This window comes from Leptonychotes weddellii, chromosome 2 (assembly GCF_054177405.1).
Source record: "Leptonychotes weddellii isolate Sample4059 chromosome 2, ASM5417740v2, whole genome shotgun sequence".
Classification (NCBI taxonomy): Eukaryota; Metazoa; Chordata; class Mammalia; order Carnivora; family Phocidae; genus Leptonychotes; species Leptonychotes weddellii.
In genome coordinates, this window is record NC_138370.1 from 91,366,093 (window position 1) to 91,386,228 (window position 20,136).

General features: G+C 33.7%; 1 pseudogene; it reads right to left on the reverse strand.

Moving 5' to 3' along the window:
• Positions 1-19,717: 19,717 nt before the first annotated feature.
• On the reverse strand, positions 19,718-19,787 carry LOC115943327 (U4 spliceosomal RNA; annotated as a pseudogene).
• Positions 19,788-20,136: the final 349 nt, after the last annotated feature.

The window sequence follows — 20,136 nt, forward strand, 5'->3', positions numbered from 1 at the left end:
AGGGTCTGGCCATTTCTTTCCATCTCAGTATTGCTTCATTGAGGATTTAATCTGACACTGGGTACAACAGATAAGATGGACAGATGGGCAGATGGCAGAAAAGTGGATGTATGGTAGATGACTTAGCAGAATGCAAAAAAAAAAATTGCTTTTGAAAACTAACTGTGGGGGCGCCTGGGTGGCTCAGTCGTTAAGCGTCTGCCTTCGGCTCAGGTCATGATCCCAGGTCCTGGGATCGAGCCCCGCATTGGGCTCCCTGCTCCGCGGGAAGCCTGCTTCTCCCTCTCCCACTCCCCCTGCTTGTGTTCCTGCTCTCGCTGTCTCTCTCTCTGTCAAATAAATAAATCTTTAAAAAAAAAAAAAAGAAAACTAACTGTGGATGTGATTTGTTTCTAATAACCCAAGAAAATCTTCAGAATTACAAATCCTAAGTACGGTAGTTAGAAGGTGGAAGAATTGAGTTTAAATCAGGGAAAATGCCTGAACATAAACAGCCTACTGAGTCTTCTCCACAGAACTTTCCAGCTATGTATTCATTTCCTTCTACAAATGCAGAATGCATATCTGGGTAAACTGAAACATTGAGTAACTTGACTATGAATCACCAAATACATAGAAGAACAAGTAAGTAACACTAATATATAACATACTTACATAAAGTATAGTGGGTGACATTTATATAATTAATAATAATAATAATAATAATAATAATAATTGGAGTATATATTTTATAAAACAGTTCTACTAATAAGAATGAAATTCATTTTCAGAGGAGGAGTTATGGGTTGAATTGTGTTCCCCCAAAAATCATATGTTGAAGCCCTAATACCTCTCAGTACCTCAGAAGATGACCTCATCTGAAGATAGTGTCTTTACAGAAGTAATCAAGCTGCAATGAGATTAGGGTAGGCCCTGATGCAATATGACTAGTATCCCTACACAATGGAAAAAATTGGAGACAGACATGCCCACAAGGAAAATGCCTTATGACCACTAGTCAGAGATCAGTGAGATGTGTCTACAAGTGAAGGGACACCATAGTTGCTGGAAAACTACCAGAAGAGAGACTTGGAACAGATTCTTCCTCACAGCCCTCAGAAGGAATCAACTGTGCAAAAACCCTGATCTTGAACTTCTAGCTTCATAATGACAGAGACAATAAATATTGTTAAAAGCCACCAATTTGTGGTACTTGTGTATGGCATTCCTAGCAAACTAGGGGTAACATTCCACTTAATTAAAATTCAAAGTTAGTATTCCCTATCATCAAAAAAAGATTTCAAATGCCAATCTGTTAATGATGATATGTGATGAGATCTTTTTTATATTTCATCTTTGAAAATGTCTTTCACAAAGACAGGTACTGACAAATACTGGTATAAATCAATGAATATATGATTTTAACTGAGCTTATTCAAGACTTGGAAGGCACTTATAAAATTCTCTTAGATTCTCCTACTGATATTTGCCTTTTAGCACATCATTATGTTGCAGATTAATTACTTCCAATTATAGGTTAGGTGGAAGCCCTTCAACTGAACTGTTAAATGTATTTTGAAATATGAAAATTTCCTTTGCATTTTCATGGAGATCTGGAAAAAGCTGTATTTTGAGCTCAGAAAACATGTCTGCTGCAAATGGGGTGAGGAGTGGTGGCCTCACTTTTTACTTTAAAATTTTCTTTTAGAGTTGGGGGGTGGCAGAGGGAGAGGAGAGAGAAAATCTTAAGGAGCCTCCATGCCCAGTGCTGAGACTGATGGAGTGGCTTGGTTGCACAACCCTGAGATCATGACCTGAGCTGAAACCAAGACTCAGATGCTTAACCAACTGAGCCACCCAGGCGACCCTTATTTAACTTTGACAGCATTGCAAGCATATAAAGCAGTTTGACATTACTGGTGATTCAAACATTAGTTTTCATCTAAATTACATTATTGTAGTATAAGTTGTGTATATCAGAACTTTTTTGTTCTGCCTTGTAATTTTAGGTTAAATTCATTTAAAGTATATTATCAAGTCTGCAGCAAAAGCTAATTTCCAAAGACATTCAGTGTTTGATGGTAGTAGTTGAGGGCAGTTCTCTTTTATAAAAATTTCAATCTCAGCCCTGAGTCCAAAAAGTTGCAATAACACTTAACACTTCTACTCCATCACACAGCTAAGTACCAGGCAAGTCCAAATATTTAACTTCTATTTTTGACAAAAATGTATGGAACTGATATTAGTTAAGTCCATAAGATCAAATGAAGGTCACCATTGACCCTTATGTTTCATTACACATGAGATTCAAATAATTTCCTCATATTACCTTCTAATAACTAACACAATGGATAAACATAAGCATTAAACTTCTTAAATTCTTGCCAGCTTTTAACATTTGTTCAATTCTGCCTTTTTCTGTTCCACACATCTTTTCTCCCCCATCAAATTGTAATGTGTCTTAGAAAATTCCAGCTCAAGTAGTACTTAGTTTAATTTTTCTCAACTTCTTGACTGTAGTTGTTCCATACAGGCTATTCATAGAGGCTAATTATTCAATCCCTTCAATTTCAGCACTGGCTTCTCAAACAAAACAACTGGATAGTATTGGTAACATCTATCAACTCATCAAGAGCCAAAGTAAAAATTATTCTAAATTCTGCTTGTCTCTTAATTGCCTATTGATGTTGTTCCTGAGGTCTTCAACTGGTAAAGCCACTGTTCTAATGAAAGGATAATAGTTTTAAACAAGTTTATTCTCTCAGAACACATTTCTTCAGCATTTGCAATTAAACATTATTTAATTAAGTCACCATAGGTAAACAGCCTTCACTGCTTGGCTAACAAATGAGTCACTTGGAAACGTACTTTTGTTTCAACTTCATGTTGACCCTGTGTGTGTGTGTGTCTGTGTGTGTGTGTGTGTGTGTGTAGAAATTCTATTGTGATAAAATATTTTGTTTCAACTTTTCCAATTTTTCTGCTCATTTTTTGTGAATTGGGAATATTTTGATAAATGCCTATTCTTGTAATGTCAATGTATATTGTATTATTTTAGCCCAGCTAGAGGATACTTGCATAATAACCAAAATGCTTTGCCATATAATTATAAAACAAAATAATCTATACTCCACTGTGCCTAAAAGTATGACATTTGAACTCCACTCTTTCTTTTTACATGATAGATATGCACTGATAATATATGCAAGAAAAAAATGTGTTATGATATGTATGACATTCAAAATGTTGTCAAGTTATAACTATAACACTGCAATTTACAGGAAGCCCAGCAGCAGTGTGAAGCAATGAGAGCTCAGCTACAATCTCAGTCACAACTACTCAACTAGTAAAACTGATGTTATAGGACAAAAGCTGCCACGGGCAATACATAAACAAAGAAGCTTGGCTGGATTACAATAAATTTTATTTATAGACAAAAACATTTGAATTTCACATAATTTGCACGTGCCATAAGATAGCCTTGAGTTTTTTTTTAATCATTAAAAGATATTAAAACCATTCACAGCTTGTAATCAGTACAAAAATATGTTGTGGGCAACATTTGTCCCATGGGCCCTCATTTGCTGACTTCTGATCTGTACAATGTAAAATGAAATTCTTAGCCCCCTTCTGACTCTCAGCAGCACAGCTAGGCTTGTAACTTTCATGCAGAACTTTGAAATATTTCTGTTTGGAACAATTTTTTTCTTTATATGTTGGGACTTGGAGGACTGTTCTCCAGTCAAATGTCTCAATTACCTCATAGGACTCTTCACAACCACATAGTACATACACATAAACCCAGAGCAAGTACCCAGTCACCATTTTATGAATGAGCAACCAAGAAACACCAAATGTGAAAGCCTCTGCCATGAAAAACAAATAAGAAATAGTAAATAGAGAGCAAGTATTCAGAGGAAAAATACAGTTAAGAAAATCTTACAGAAAGTAAAAAAACAAAAAAAAAATAGTAACAAAAATGCCAAGAACAGAATGATTTCAGGAGGTCCATTATTCAACCAACAAGAGCTTGAGAGCTGAAAAAGATAAAAATTTTAAGTGACAAAATCTACCAAAGAAATAATAGTTAAAATACATCAAAACCAAATTTGTTAGGTTTCTGGTTTGATAAGACTCACTCTGTGTCTAATATGATAACAATAATTTAAAAATCCTAATATATGGGGAGCTTGGGTGACTCAGTTGGTTAGGCAGCTGCCTTCAGCTCAGGTCATGATCCCGGGGTCCTGGGACCGAGCCCCACATTGGGCTCCCTATTATGCAGGAAGCCTGCTTCTCTTTCTACCCCGCTTGTGCTCCCTGGCTCTCTCTCTGTGTCTCTCAAATAAATAAAATCTTAAAAAAAAATCCTAATATATACATCATAGAATAATAAACATCAAATATAGAGAGTGGATCTAAAGATTGTAATATGAAAACTAGGAAAATAACAAGAAAAACAAAAATACAAAGAAACAATATATTTGCATGCAAATGATTGTGATTTAAATGGCATAAATCTTTACAGGAACAAAATGAAAAATAATATAAATATTTTACATTTCCGAGGAAAAATTACTTCCAACCAGAAAATATGCAATAAAAGAACTTTACAGGGGCACCTGAGTGGCTCAGTCGTTAAGCGTCTGCCTTCGGCTCAGGTCATGATCCCAGGGTCCTGGGATCGAGCCCTGCATCCGGCTCCCTGCTCGGCGGGAAGCCTGCTTCTCCCTCTCCCACTCCCGCTGCTTGTGTTCCCTCTCTCGCTGTGTATCTGTCAAATAAATAAATAAAATCTTAAAAAAAAAAGAACTTTACAATATGCAAGTTCTTCCTTTAACATAAAGCAATGAGGTATATTCTACAAAAATGAGCAAACAAACCAACAGAAATTTAAAAATGAGATATAAAATCCAGTGAATAAATGATTCAAGATAGAAAAAAAATAAAGAGAATTTCCCTGAAGATGGTGAAAAGAATATCTAAGATGCTCCTATGCAGTAAGTCTAGTGAACAAAGGTCTATATAGAAGAAGAAAGGCAGAGGGACCCTTAAAAGATCCTTCCAAGAAGAAGATATTGGAGGTAATCTTTTAATTTACATGTTTGGCTTTATTGAGAGAAGTTAGAGTTGAAAAATTGTAAAGAATATTTATGTAAGAAGAACTAAATACTAAATAACAACAATAAACAAACACATATTAATCTAAAGGATTGGGGGCAGAGCAAACCTAACAGAAATTAAAGTAATTATGACATTGAATGATATTCACAAACAGTATTTACATGTCATTAAATCTAGGCACCAAATTATGATATTTTTATCGGTAGTTTTAGAGAGGAAAGAGAGTCAACTGGAGCAGGCAAGGGATTGTAAAGTAGATTTATTACACTTTTTCCATAGCTGGAAATCACTAAACAATGTGTAAAATTGGAGAAAAGGAAATAAAGAACCAACAGAATCTACCTATCATCTATCTATCTATTATCTATCATCTATCTATCTACCATCATCTATCTATATAAATAAAACTATATATAATAGTTGTATAGATATACATATATAACTACATAATTAAATATTAAAATACATATTGAATGATTTTAAAGTAGTTGCCTGTGGAGAGTAAAATGCCAAGTTGGGAACTTTCAAAACTACATTCTGCACTAATTTGCATCTCCTAGAAAAGTTTTAATTCGGGACCCTGATCAGGCTGAGCTCCCTGGCAATCAGTCAGAACCTCTTGTCATGGTAGAGGCATAATGAATTTGGATCAAAGTTGAGTAATGGCTTCTCAACATCCGTTTAAAGAAATATTTACTGAGCTCCACCTACATCCAGTTGCAGTCCTAAGGTGCTTTAGATCATAAAGATCAAGAATCCCCAAAACCTGCTTCCAAAGAGTCTACAACTAGATGTAAGAGATAAGAAAAGCACAAGCAGAATAATAAGTTCAACAATAATGACATCAACAAAAGTGATTATCAGATTTTAACGGGTCCCCTCCATGTGTCCAGATCAAACCTAAGTGCTTTATATATATTAACTTTCTTATTTACTCTTAAGCACTAACCTGAGGAAGTGGACATTATCATTAGAACCACTCTACAAAAAATAAAACTAAAGTATTAAAAGATTAAATCAATGTGTTACCCAGCTAAAAGTTAGCTAAGATGCATATTCTGAATCATGCTATCATGCTCCAGGCTTAACCACTCAAAGATACTGTTTTTCCAAGAGGGACAAAGAAATTTTGGTAGAAACTTACTGGACATAAAGGAGGTCTCATGGTGGTTTTTAAACATGATTTTTATAATATAGTCATAAAAATTACTTAAACAAGTACAAAATAGTTAGACAAGAATATTCATTACAGCATTGTAAAAGCAAAATTTGAAAACATAATCAAATTAATAGGTTATTTAATTATACATTTGAAATCATTGTGACAAAAAGAAAAATGAGCAATGATTTTTGAATCCACCTTTAGGAAAATTGCTCATTTTTCACTTAAGTTAATTCATAAAATGAGCACTCACAAATGTGAACTGGTTTTCTGATATGATTCAACCTTTTGCAACATGATCAATAAAATTAAAATATATAGCAATGACTCTTGGTTTTGTTGGTTATAAAGACTACTTTGGGATGGGGTAGTTACCATGTAGATTCCTTGACTCTACCTTCAGAGATTATTTCACTACAGGATATTGGCTCTGCATTTTAGTATTCTTTCCAGTAAGTCTAAATTACTGGTTACATAATGGGAAAAAAACTGTATAGTATATTCCAAAATTCATATGTTTCTAAAATACCTGATAATCCTTAAAATTTCTCAATAATTCGATGAATGTAACATAGACCCAACTTTGGAGGAAAGAATTTGTCATTTAATATGAAAGATATTTTTTTTCTCTCTATGCATATACCATAAGGATAAATCAAGTGCAAAATATTCTATATAAATGCCAAATGTCATATTAGAGAGCACTCAAAAATTATTAAACTGAGTGTAACTTCTACCATTTTAATGGATGTCTATTTACAACTTGTATTAGTTATACATCGTTATGTAACAAACTTCTCCAAAATGTAGTTCATTAAAACATGAAAATTTGCCACCTCACAGTTTCTGTGCTTCAGATATCCAGGTCTGGCTTAGCTGGCTGTTGAAAGGATTTATTCCTTGTAAACCTTTGGCCAGGGGCCTTCCTTAGTTCCTTGCTGTGTGCACCTCTCCAAAGAGCATCTCTCAATATGTCATCTTGATTAATCAGAGTTCCAGCAAGAGAGAGAGAGTTATTATGGCAGACATTTTAACCTAATCATGGAAATGGCATTGCCTCATTTTGTTCTATTTTGTTAAAAGCAGGTCATTGGGTTGAGCCCACACTTCCAGGATAGTGATTGGCCAAGACTGTATAAACCAGGAGGCAAAGGCATTGAGGGCCATCTTTGAAAGTAGATTATTCTTCTTATTCAACGTGTCACCATGAACAACCTCTTGCCAGCAGCCAACAAGAAAATGGAGTTTCAGCTCTACAACCACAAGGAACTAAATTCTGCCAACAACCTAAGTCTGATAACAGATCTTGAGTTCTATATGAGAATGTTGCCCAATGGATACCTTGATTGCAGCCTTGTGAGACACTGAGTAGAGAACCCAATTAGTCATGCCCAGAATTCTGACCTACAGAAATTGTGAGATAGTCAAAGGGTGTTTTTTTTTAAGTTGTTAACATAATAATGTATTATATGGCAACAAAGATTAATACACATTTTTTCTAAGATAACTTTTGCATTTCAGTGGCAACTAATTTCAAGATTCTTCTTGCATCTCCCTTGACATTTGTAAATAACATACATTTTAAGCATTTTATATGAGCTTCCTAGAATATTTTCTGTTCTAACACATCACCAGGTTAATTTTATTTTTTAATTTATATTGTAGCCTTTATAGTAACAAGTCATATATTCTGTTTTGAGCAAATAAACTTTGAAATATATGTTAACTGTAGTCAGGATACTATTAATTATTTGTTCATTGAAGTAATGGTTAATATTTTATAACTTGTATACAAATATGTATAAGTTGTTAAAAATGACTGGAAGACTTGAAATTTTGAAATCTGACAGAGTAAGTTAGAGTTGACTATCATGTTTAAAAGTTAAAACCTTGATTGAGAATTTTCTGCTCTAATATTTGGCAGATCTTAACTAAATATTTGAATTGATCTTAAAGGTATATTTGTGATTTTGTCTTTACTAATATTTGCATAAAATATTCTGCTATATTTCCTCTTTATTTTGACATAAAATCCTATCATATAGTGGTGTCAATAAGCAAATTATGTCTATATTTAAAGGACCTGCATTAAAAGAGAAAATAAAACTATCTGCATTTTCTTCAGTTCTGATTTTTAAATGTAAATACAAATCTGTGTAAACTATATGTAAATACTTTTTAGGGTGGAATGTTAACTAGTTGTTCATGCATACATGCTATCCAGCTATCTTTAGAACTGTGAATCTTTGACTAGCTAGGATCTGGGCTAGTTGAAATGGTAGAATAGATACAAAATTGTATTCATTAGTGAGAAAGATTATCTCCACATTAGGTTACCATCTAAATTTAAAAAATAATGTGGAGGACTAACTGGTTAACCATTGAAAGGGGGGCAAAATAGTAAAAAAAAAAAACGGGTAATACATGAAAATACATTAAAGACTATTTAGTATTTGGAAAGATCTGTACAAATTGGATACATACATTGGGAAATAAACCAGATTTTCTTTGTATACACTACTGATTTCAAAGGGAAAATTCTATTTTGAACATGTTTGTATCACCACATTACCTAAGGAAGCAATGTCAATTAAGTTTACAATGTAAAATCCATATATGAACCTAGTTATTTTAGCAGATCTATAAAAGAAATTAGGTAAAAAATATTAAAGCCTTAGGCTAAAGAAAAAAAACAATTATCTTGCATACTTCTATTCCTTTAAAAAACTGTATTTACTCCACTTGGACATTAAAGATTTTATTGGTCTGCAATATCTATGGACAATATTGATCTACCTAATTAACACACCATATCAAGTACAACAGCAACAACTGGGGCTACCATTTGGTTAAGCTTACATCAAAATTCATGATTATCTGTCATAATATACCTGATTTTCCCTGAGGCAATATGAATGCACTGGAAGAAGATATGATAATGATCACCACCAATACATTCTTTATGATGCAATAATTTCTGCAATTCCTCCTGGAACACTGTGTTGCATTTGCTTTACTATCTGGGCATGGGGCAATTTCAGAAACTTACACTTGGTCATTTTTATCACAATGGACAATTATCTGCAGGTCAGGAAACCAACATGAGAGCTTTGTCAGCTGCTAAGAGTATTTCAATTATCCACTTGGGAATAAAGGAAATGAAGATACTGTTTTCATCAGTCTCATTGGTCTAACTGAGAGTAGGATCTGGGCCAAAGATTCGTTTAACACTTGATCTTTCATTTCATAAGACCCATTATGATAATTCAAGGCCTGGTTAGCTGGGGAATTCCTCTGAGTCTTGTTGAAGAATAAAAATTTTTGAACCAATTATTATTCACAAGGAGAATAAGAACAAAAGTGTGGCACATTTAAATCCCTTCCTTAGTCCTTTGAATAAATTCCTAATTGTAATTTCCCAATAATGGGACAAAAAGTCTAAAGACTACAGATCCAAGCTTTTATGAACAAGGTATATATTACACAATTCATTTAATCTTCCAACTATTTGGTTTTGGTATTTAATTATTACAAGCTCCACATTAAGAAATGCATGAGTGGTTTTTTTTGCAAAACAATGAGCCATTCCTGGACTGAATAGGCATACATATAAAAACACACTTGCCGGAGGTTCTGGTCCAAGATGGCAATGTAGAAAGACCCTGAACTCACCTTTTCCATGGAACACACCAAATTACAATTACACCAAATTAGTGCAATTCCTCCTGAAGAATTAAGGGCTGATCGAACAGCTTCAGCACAACAAAAGATAGAATGCAAAAGAGAACAGCAAGAGAGATAGAAACACAGCAATGAAAAAAACACTCCATCCTCAATACTGTAAACTATAGTGGGAAGGGATAGTACTCAGGGATCAGAAGCAGATTTGTCTACTTTGGGCACAGAAAAAAAACAGTGGTTTAAAAGAACAACTAGCAGATAAAAGAGCCAGCCTTAAATTGCCACCAAATAGCCAGGGAGCTGCTGGAACTCTATCTGGGTAAAAGGGCATGGTAGATATTGTCTAAACTCCCCCTCCACCTTGAAAACACAGACTAGTGCAGGGTCCAGATGCACTAACTGGTCTGCTGCCTCAGTGAGCCCTGGACTCCTACCCATATAAGCCCCAGCCAACTTAACAATACATTAAAAGAACTATTCACTACAGTCAAGTGGGATTTATTCTGAGGATGCAAGAATGGCTCAATATTCACAAATCAATCAAAGTGATACACATCAACAAAAAGAAGAATAAAAATCATGATTGTCTCCATAGATGCAGAAAAATATTTAACAAAATTCAACATTTGTTCATGATAAAAACTCTCACAAAAGTGGGTTTACAGAGAATATACCTCAATATAATAAATTCCATATATAAAAAAACCCCATCTAACATCATACTCAATGGTGAAAAACTGAAAGGTTTTCCTACAAGATGAGTAACGAGACAAGGAAGTCCACTCTTGCCACTTCTATTCAACATACTATTGGAACTCCTAGCCACAAAAATCAGACAAGAAAAATAAATAATAAATCGGTAAGGAAGAAGATAAACTGTCACTATTTGCAGCTGATATACTATATACAGAAAACCCTAAAGATTCTACCAAAAAACAATTTGAAGTAATAAATAAGCTCAGTGAAGTTTCAGGATACAAAATTAAAACCCAGAAATCTGTTGCATTTCTATACACTAATAACAAAGTAGTAGAAAGAGAAATTGAGAGAAAAACTCCATTAATAATTGCACCAAAAAGAATAAAATGCCTAGAAATAAACTTAACCAAGGAGGTAAAAGACATATACTCTGAAAACTATAAAACAATGATGAAAGAAATTGAAGAGGACAAAAAATAAATGAAATATATTCCATGCTCATGGATTGGAAGAATTGATATTGTTAAATGTCCATATTATCCAAAGCAATCTACAAATTCAGAGCAATCCCTATCAAAATTCAGCATTTTTCACAGAACTATAACAAAAATACAAAAATTTGTATGGAACCATGAAAGACTTCAAGTAGCCAAAGCAACCTTTGACAAAGAAGAACAAAGCTGGACGTATCACAGTTCCAGATTTTAAGATGTGCTACAAAGCTGTAGTAATTGAAACAATATGGTATTGACACAAAGATAGACACAGAGACCAATGGAAGAGAATAAAGAACCCAGAAATAAACCCATGTTTATAAGGTCAATTAATCTATGAGAAAGGAAGTAAAAATATATGATGGGGAAAAGATAGTCTCTTCAATAAACAGTGCTGGGAAAACTGGAAGCTATATGCAAGAAAAAAATACTAGACCAATTTTTTACATCATCCACAGAAGTAAACTCAAAATGAATTCAAGACCTGTGAGACCTAAAACCATAAAAATCCTAGAAAAGAACACAGCAAGTTTCTCTGACATCTGCCAAAGCACCATTTTTCTAGATATACTTCCTAAGGCAAGGGAATTAAAAGCAAAAATAAACTATTGGTTTTGTGATTACAAATAATGCTACTATAAAAATACATATGTCTCTTTGGATATGCAAGTGTTTTTCTAAGAAATATGCCAAGGTGTGGACTTTTTTAATTATAAAGTATGCATATCTTCAGCATTCTTTAGATATTTCCAAATTGTTCTCCAAAATGGCTATACATCCCTACTATCAAGTGTAGAGATTTCTGGATGTTCTTATTCAACACTTGATAGTGTCAAACTTATTCCCATATGATAAGGTGAAGTCAGGAATCATTTTGTTTGTCTCTGTTCTACTCTGTGTTTAATAAAGATATGAGTCACATCTAAAAATAAATAAATAAACAAACAAAAAAACAAACAAACTATTGGGACCACCTCAAACTGAAAAGGTTTGTACAGCAAAGAAAACATCAACCAAACAAAAAAAAACCCAATCTAATGGGAGAAAAAAAAAATATTGCAAATGATTTATCTGGTAAGAAGTCAATATCCAAAATATATAAAGAATTTATATGACTCAACATCAAAAAAACAAACAACCCAATTAAAAATAGCCAGGAGATTTGAATACACATTTTTCCAAAGAAGACACACAGATGGCCAACAGACACAAGAAAAAATGTTTTACGTCACTAATCATCAGAACAATGTAAATCAAAACCACAAGAAGATATCATTTTATACCTGTCAGAATGGTTAAAATAAAAAAAAAAGAAGTAACAAATGATGGTGAGAATGTGGAGAAAAAGGACCCCTCATTCACTGTTGGTGGGAATGAAAACTGATGCAGTTACTGTGGAAAACAGTACAGAGTTTCCTCAAAAAAATAAAAATAGAATTAATATATGATACAGTAATTCCACAAGTGGGTATTTACCTGAAGAAAATGAAAACACTAATTTAAAAAATATATGCTCCTCCCATTTTTATTTCAATATTATTTGCCATAATCAAGATATGGAAGCAACCTAAGTGTCCATCAATAAATAGAGGACAAAGAAGATACACATACACAGGAATATTATGCAGCCATAAAAGAGGATGAGCTATTGCTATTTGCAACAACATGGATGGACCTAGAGGGTATTATGTTAAGTGAAAGAGGTCAGACTGAGAAAGACAAATACCATACAATTTTCTCATCTGTGGAATCTAAAAAAACAAAATAGATTAATAAACTGACAAGAAGCAGAATTAGACCTCTAAGTACAGAGAACTGATGGTTAAAGAGGGAAGGGGTTGAAAGGACTAAATGAATGCAGAGGACTGGGAGATACAGGCTTCCACTTTTGAAATGAATAAGTCCTGGAAATAAAAGGCACAGCATAGGGAATATAGTAAGTGATATTGTAATAGTGTTGTGTGGTGATAGATGTTAGCTACACTTAACGATGAGTATAAGCATAACACATAGGGATGTTGAATCCCTGTGTTGTACACCTGAAACTAATGTAACCTTGTGAGACACCTGTACTCAAATTTTTAAAAGGATTTAAAAAGAATTTGTTAAATTATGAGAAGAACATCTTTTAAAAATACTAGAAGTCAGCTTTTTAAAATATGCATTTTCCAACATTAAGTGTTTCACACATTTTTAAGCTTTGGAAAAGTCAGTCCATTAATTTCTAAAAAATCAAAGTTCTCTTTCTATGAATATGCACAATATCACATATTTTTCACTGAGTTAGAAGACTTGATTTGGAAACCTCCTGACCGTTTAATAATAGCACCTCTCTCTAATGAACAAAATACAAAGTTCTTTGCTCATGTCAAATTGGCAGGCTTTAAATAGTACATTTTTATTCACATTTAATTGTTTAATATTTCTGCCATCGTTCATTGTTATTTCTTTATTGATAACAGTAATAATCTGAAATTTGTATTGTATTTTGTCTAATTTGTGCACATCACAAGTTTCCTTGTTTATTTAGTGGTTTCTTTTTGTTTCATTCTACTCTCTCAAATTAATGATTATTACCTTAGGACTAACTCCAATGAGAAATTTCAGGGGTAAACTACATATTTAATCTTTTTTTTTTAAGTACTGATTTCTCTTGTCTGGTTGTTTTTTGAGAAAATTCAATAATAATCTGTCAGAAAATATACAAGTAATAAATTAGTATTGGTGATCAGAAGTATTCCATTGATATGAGGTGTCAGGAAAGATTTGAGTGCTAATTTAATTTTGACTTTCTTCTATTGAAATCAATGATTCAAGAAACATTTTGTAAAGTGAGAAAATCCTTGAAACTTTTATTATTATTTTTACTTATAGAGAAAATTCTTTGTAGCAAACATTAACAGAGGTTTAATTTTGAAAATGAGAAAAATTAATTGTTGTACATCATTTTTGTATACACATATTCTACCATATAGTGTCTGAGAACTAATAGGTATTTGATAGATCTACATAGCATGAATAAATGCAGGGATATATACAAATAGGATGTAATTTCTTCATCCAGAATAACTTCAATGCACCATGATAATTTCATAATTAAAGATCATTACTGTTTATTCATTTATTATGGACTACTAATTAAAATAAGCTTGGCAAATGTTAGTCTATATGGCAAACTTGACAATTACAAATAAAGTTTTACCAAAACACAGCCACACTAAAGTGAGTTTCTGTATTATTTCCAGCTCCTTTCTTATTACAGTGGCAGAAATGAGAGCATATGGCCCCCAAAACCTAAACGACTTGTTTGGCTATTTACAGAAAAGTTTGCTGATACCCAAATTAAAATAACTAAACCATCGGTTTAAAGATTCTGTAATTCCTAAACTTTATCATATACATTAAAAGTTGAAATAAATGCTAATACATTATTGACCAGTTTGGAACATGAATAGCAGCAATAACAACAAAAAGATTTTTGATCTGATATCTGCTGGTGTGTAGGTTGTCCATTTTATAATAATTAATTAGTAATGGAATAATCATATGTAGAAATGTATGTCATATGTCAACATGTAGAAAAAATAATTGATTCTACATTACTGATTTCATATTTAAAAATGTTTTTAGTTATAAATTCAAATAAAATTTTTAAAAGGAAAAATATTTTGGGACACCTGGGTAGCTCAATTGGTTAAGTATCTGCCTTCAGCTTGAACTTGCTTACCTTCTTATACAAATTATAAGAATAGAATAAACTGAATCATGAAGAAGGAGTCTATGGAGGAACGGAAGAACCAAGAAAAGTACTTTACTCAAAAATATAATTAATGCTGAAAAAATTGGCAAGCCATGTCAGTCCAGACTGTCCTACTCACTTTTATTTTCATCAAGAGATAGAACTTGTTTCCAAGTATATTAAAAGTTACTCAACTGAGTTATAAATTAATTAAAATGTACATTGCTTTTGAATTTTTTTAATTTAACTTTTAACTTGTAAGTTTTATTTAGTCACTAACCTTGCATTGAAGAACATAAGTAATCTTTTTTAAGTTGTATCATATTGGATTTTATTTGTTTTGTGTTGAGGTGAACAAACCCATCTTGTGAATCACCATGTTTTCATGGTTTCTAAGCCATGTAAGCCTGATCTACTTCTTTTATTCTCCAAATTTTTATTCAAATTCCAGTTAGTTAACATACAACGTAATATTAGTTTCAGGTGTAGAATTTAGTGATTCATCACTTACATAAAACACCCAGTGCTCATCACAACAAGTGCCCTCCTTAATAGTCATCACCCATTTAGCCCATTCCCCTGCCCAGCTCCCCTCCCATAACCTTCAATTTGTTCTCTCTACTTAGGAGGCTGATTCTTGGTTTGCCTCTTTCCCCCCCCGCCATTTTCATTTGTTTTGTTTTTTAAATTCCACAAATGAGTGTAATCATATGCTATTCGTCTTTCTCTGACTGACTTATTTCACTTAGCACAGTACTTTCTAGCTCCATCCAAGTCATTGCAAATGGCAAGATTTCATTAATTTTTATGGCTGAGTAATATTCCACTGTATGTATATATACACCACATCTTCTTTATCCATTAATCAGTCCATGGGCATTTGGGCTATTTCTAAAATTAGGCTATTGCTGATAATGCTGCTATAAACATCAGGGTACATGTATCCCTTTGAATCAGTATTTTTGTAACCTTTGGGTAAATACCTAGTAGTACAATTGTTGGGTTGCAGGGTAATTCTATTTTTAACTTTCTGAGGAGCCTCCATACTTTTTTCTACAATGGCTACACCAGTTTGCATTCCCACCAATACTGTAAGAGGGTTCCATTTTCTCTGCATCCTCACCAATGTCCATTGTTTCCTGTGTTGTTAATTTTAGCCATTTTGACAGGTGTGAGGTAGTATTTCATTGTGGTTTTGATTTGTATTTCCCTGATGATGAGTGATATTGATTATCTTTTCATGTGTCTGTTGGCCATCCATATGTCTTCTTTGGAAAAATGTTTATTCGTGTCTTCTGCCCGTTAATCCATTTTCTAGCTGGATTATTCATTTTTGGGGTGCAAATTCTTTTTTTTTAAGATTTTATTAATTTTTTTGACAGAGAGAGAGAAACAGCAAGAAAGGGAACACAAGCAGGGGGAGTGGGAGAGGGAGAAGCAGGCTTCCCGCGGAGCAGGGAGCTCGATGTGGGCCTCCATCCCAGGACCCTGGGATCATGACCTGAGCCGAAGTCAGATGCCTAATGACTGAGCAACCCAGGTGCCCCTAGTTTGATAAATTATTTATAGATTTTGGATACTAACCTTTTATCAGATATGTAATTTGCAAATATCTTCTCCCATTCTGAAGGTTGTCTTTTAGCTTTGTTGATTGTTTCCTTCACCGCGCAGGGATTTTTTTTTTATGAAGTCCCAATAGTTTATTTTTACTTTTTTCCCTTGCCTCAGGAGACATATCTAGTAAAAATTTGCTATAGCCAATATCTAAGAGGTTATTACCTGTGTTCCCCTCTAGGATTTTGATGGTTTCTTCTCACATTTAGGTCTTTCATCCATTTTGAATTTATTTTCGTGTATGGTGTAAGAAAGTAGTCCAGTTTCATTCTTCTGCATGTGGCTGTCCAATTTTCCCAACACCATTTGTTGAAGAGACTGCCTTTTTTCCATTGGACATTCTTTCCTGCTTTGTCGAAGATTAGTTGACCCTGGAGTTGAGGGTCCATTTCTGGGCTCTCTATTCTGTTCCATTGATCTATGTGTCTGTTTTTGTGCCAGTACCATGCTGTCTTGATGATGACAGCTTTGTAATAGAGCTGGAAGTCCGGAATTGTCATGCCGCCAGCCTTGGTTTTCTTTTTCAACCTTACTTTGTTTATTCAGGGTCTTTTCTGGTTCCACACAAATTTTAGAATTATTTGTTCTAGCTCTGTGAAAAGTGGTAGTGGTATTTGATAAGAATTGCATTAAATGTGTAGATTGCTTTGGGTATGAAAGACATTTTAACAATATTTGTTCTTCCAATCAGTGAGCATGGAAAGCTTTTCCATTTCTTTGTGTCCTCTTCAATTTCTTTCTTAAGTTTTCTATGGTTTTCAGAGTACAGATCTTTTACTTCTTTGATTAGGTTTATTCTTAGGAATCTTACTGTTTTTGATGCAATTGTAAATGGGATTGATTGCATCATTTATCCTTCTGCTGCTTAATTATTAGTGTATAGAAATGTAACAGGTTTCTACGTTGATTTTGTATCCTGAAACTCCTCTGAATTTGTGTACCAGTTCTAGCAAATTTTTTGTGGTTTCCTTTCGGATTTCCTATATAGAGTGTCATGTCATCTGTGAAGAGTGAAAGTTTGACTTCTCCCTTGCCAGGTTGGATGCCTTTTATTTCTTTTTGTTTTCTGATTGCTGAGGCTAGGACTTCCAAACTTTGTTAAATACCAGTGGTGAGAGTGGACATCCTTGTCTTGTTCCTGATCACAGAGGAAAAGCTCTCAGTTTGTCCCCATTGAGGATGATATTAGCTGGTGGTCTTTCATATATGGCCTTTATGATGTTGAGGTAATTTTCCTCTATCCCTACTTTGAAGGTTTTTATCATGAATAGATGCTGTACTTAGTCAAATACTTTTTCTGCATCTATTGAGAGGATCATATGATTTTTATCCTTTCTTTTATTAATGCTGTGTATGATGTTTATTGATTTGTAAATATTGAACCATCCTTGCAGCTCAGAAATAAATCCTACTTGATCTTGGTGAATGATTCTTTTAACTATTGGATTTGACTTGCTAGTATTTTGCTGAGTAGTTTTGCATCTTTCATCATGGATATTGGCCTGTAGTTCTCTTTTTTAGTGGAGTGTTTGTCTGGCTTTGGAATCAAGGTAATGCTAGCCTCATAGAATGATTTTGGATGTTTTCCTTCCATTTCTACTTTTTGGCACGATTTGAGAAAAATAGATATTAACTCTTCTTTAAATGTTTGGTAGAATTCCCCTGGGAAGCAATCTGGCCCTGGACTTATTTTTGTTGGGAAATCTTTTATTACTGATTCAATTTCTTTGTTGGTTGCCAGTCTGTTCAAGTTTTCTATTTCTTCCTGTTTCAGTTTTGGTAGTTTCTATGTTTCTAGGAATTTATTCATTTCTTCCCGTTAGTCCAATTTGTTGGCATATAATTTTTCATAATATTCTCTTATAATTGTATTTCTGTGGTGTTCATTGTTATTTCTCCTTTCTCATTTGTGATTTTATTTTTTGGGTCATTCTCTTTTCATTTTGTTAAGTCTGGATAGGGGTTTATCAACTTTGTTATTTTTTTTCAAAGAACCAGCTCCTAGTTTCATTGGTCTGTTTTTATTTTTTCAATTTCCGTATCATTTATTTCTGTTCTAATATTTATTATTTCCCTTCTGCTGGCTTTAGGCTCTGTTGTTCTTTTTCTAGCTCATTAAGATGTAAGGTTAAGTTGTGTATTTGAGACTTTTCTTGCTTCCTTTTTTTTTTTAAGATTTTATTTATTTGACAGAGAGCACGAGCAGGGGAAGCAGCAGGCAGAGGTTGAGAGAGGGAGAAGCGGGATCCTCACTGAGCAGGGAGCCCAATGTGGGGCTTGATCCCAGGACACTGGGATCAAGACCTGAGCCGAAGGCAGCTGCTTAACTGACTGAGCCACCCAGGCGCCCCAAGAGACTTTTCTTGCTTCTTGAGGTAGACCTGTATTACTATATACTTCCCTATTGTGACCTCTTTTGCTGTATCCCAAAGGTTTTGTAACCATTGTGTTTTCATTTTCATTTGTTCTCATGTATTTTTTCTTATTTCTTCTTTGATTTCCTAGCTGACCCATTCCTTCTTTAGTAGCATGTTGTTTAAACTTCCTGTATTTGTGGTCTTTCCAAATATTTTCTTGTGGTTGACTTCAAATTTCATAGTGTTGTCGTCAGAAAATATGAATGGTATGATCTAAACCTTTTTGTACTTGTTGAGGCCTGATTTGTGACCTAGTGTATGATCTATTCTGGAGAATATCTCATGTGTACTTGAAAAGAATGTGCATTTTGCTGCTTTAGGATGAAATGTTCTGACTATATCTGTTCAGTCCATCTGGTCCAGTGTGTCATTCAAAGTCATTGTTTCCTTGTTGATTTTCCGCTTAGGTGATTTGTCCAGTGATGTGTTAAATTTTCCTTCTATTTTTGTATTATTAAAATTTAAAATTTCCTTCTATTATTATATTATTATCAAAGAGTTCCTTTATGTTTGTTATTAATTGTTGTATGTATTTGGCTGCCCCCATGTTGGGGGCATAAATACTTACAATTGTTTATCTTCTTGTTAGGTAGTACTCTTTATTATGATATATTGCCCGTCTTCATCTCTTGTTACAGTCTTTTGTTTAAAATCTAGTTTGTCTGATATAAGTATTGCTACTCTAGCTTTCTTTTGATGTCCATTAGCATGATAAATAGTTCTTCATCCCCTCAGTTTCAATCTGCAGGTGTCTTTAGGTCTAAAATGAGTTTCTTATAGGCAGGATGTACATGAGTCTTCTTTTTTCTTTTTTCAATTAGCAATAATCGCGCCTTGGATAAACTTCATTGGCTACGATACTGCCACTGCGCAAAACTTGTTTTGTTTTGTTTTTTTCATCCATTCTAACACCTTATGTCTTTTAATTAGAGCATTTAGTTCATTTACATTCAGAGTAATTATTGACATATATGAATTTAGTGCCATTGTATTACCTGTAAAGTTGGTGTTTCTGAAGATTTTCTCTATTCCTTTCTAGTCTTTGTCACTTTTAGTCTCTCTTTCCCACTCAAAAGGTCCTCTTTAATATTTCTTGCAGGGCTGTTTTGTGGTCATGAACTCCTTTAGTTTTTGTTTGTCTGAGAAACTCTGTGTCTCCTTCTATTCCAAATGATAACCTTGCTGGACAGAATTATTTTTGGCTGCAGATTTTTCCTATTTATCACA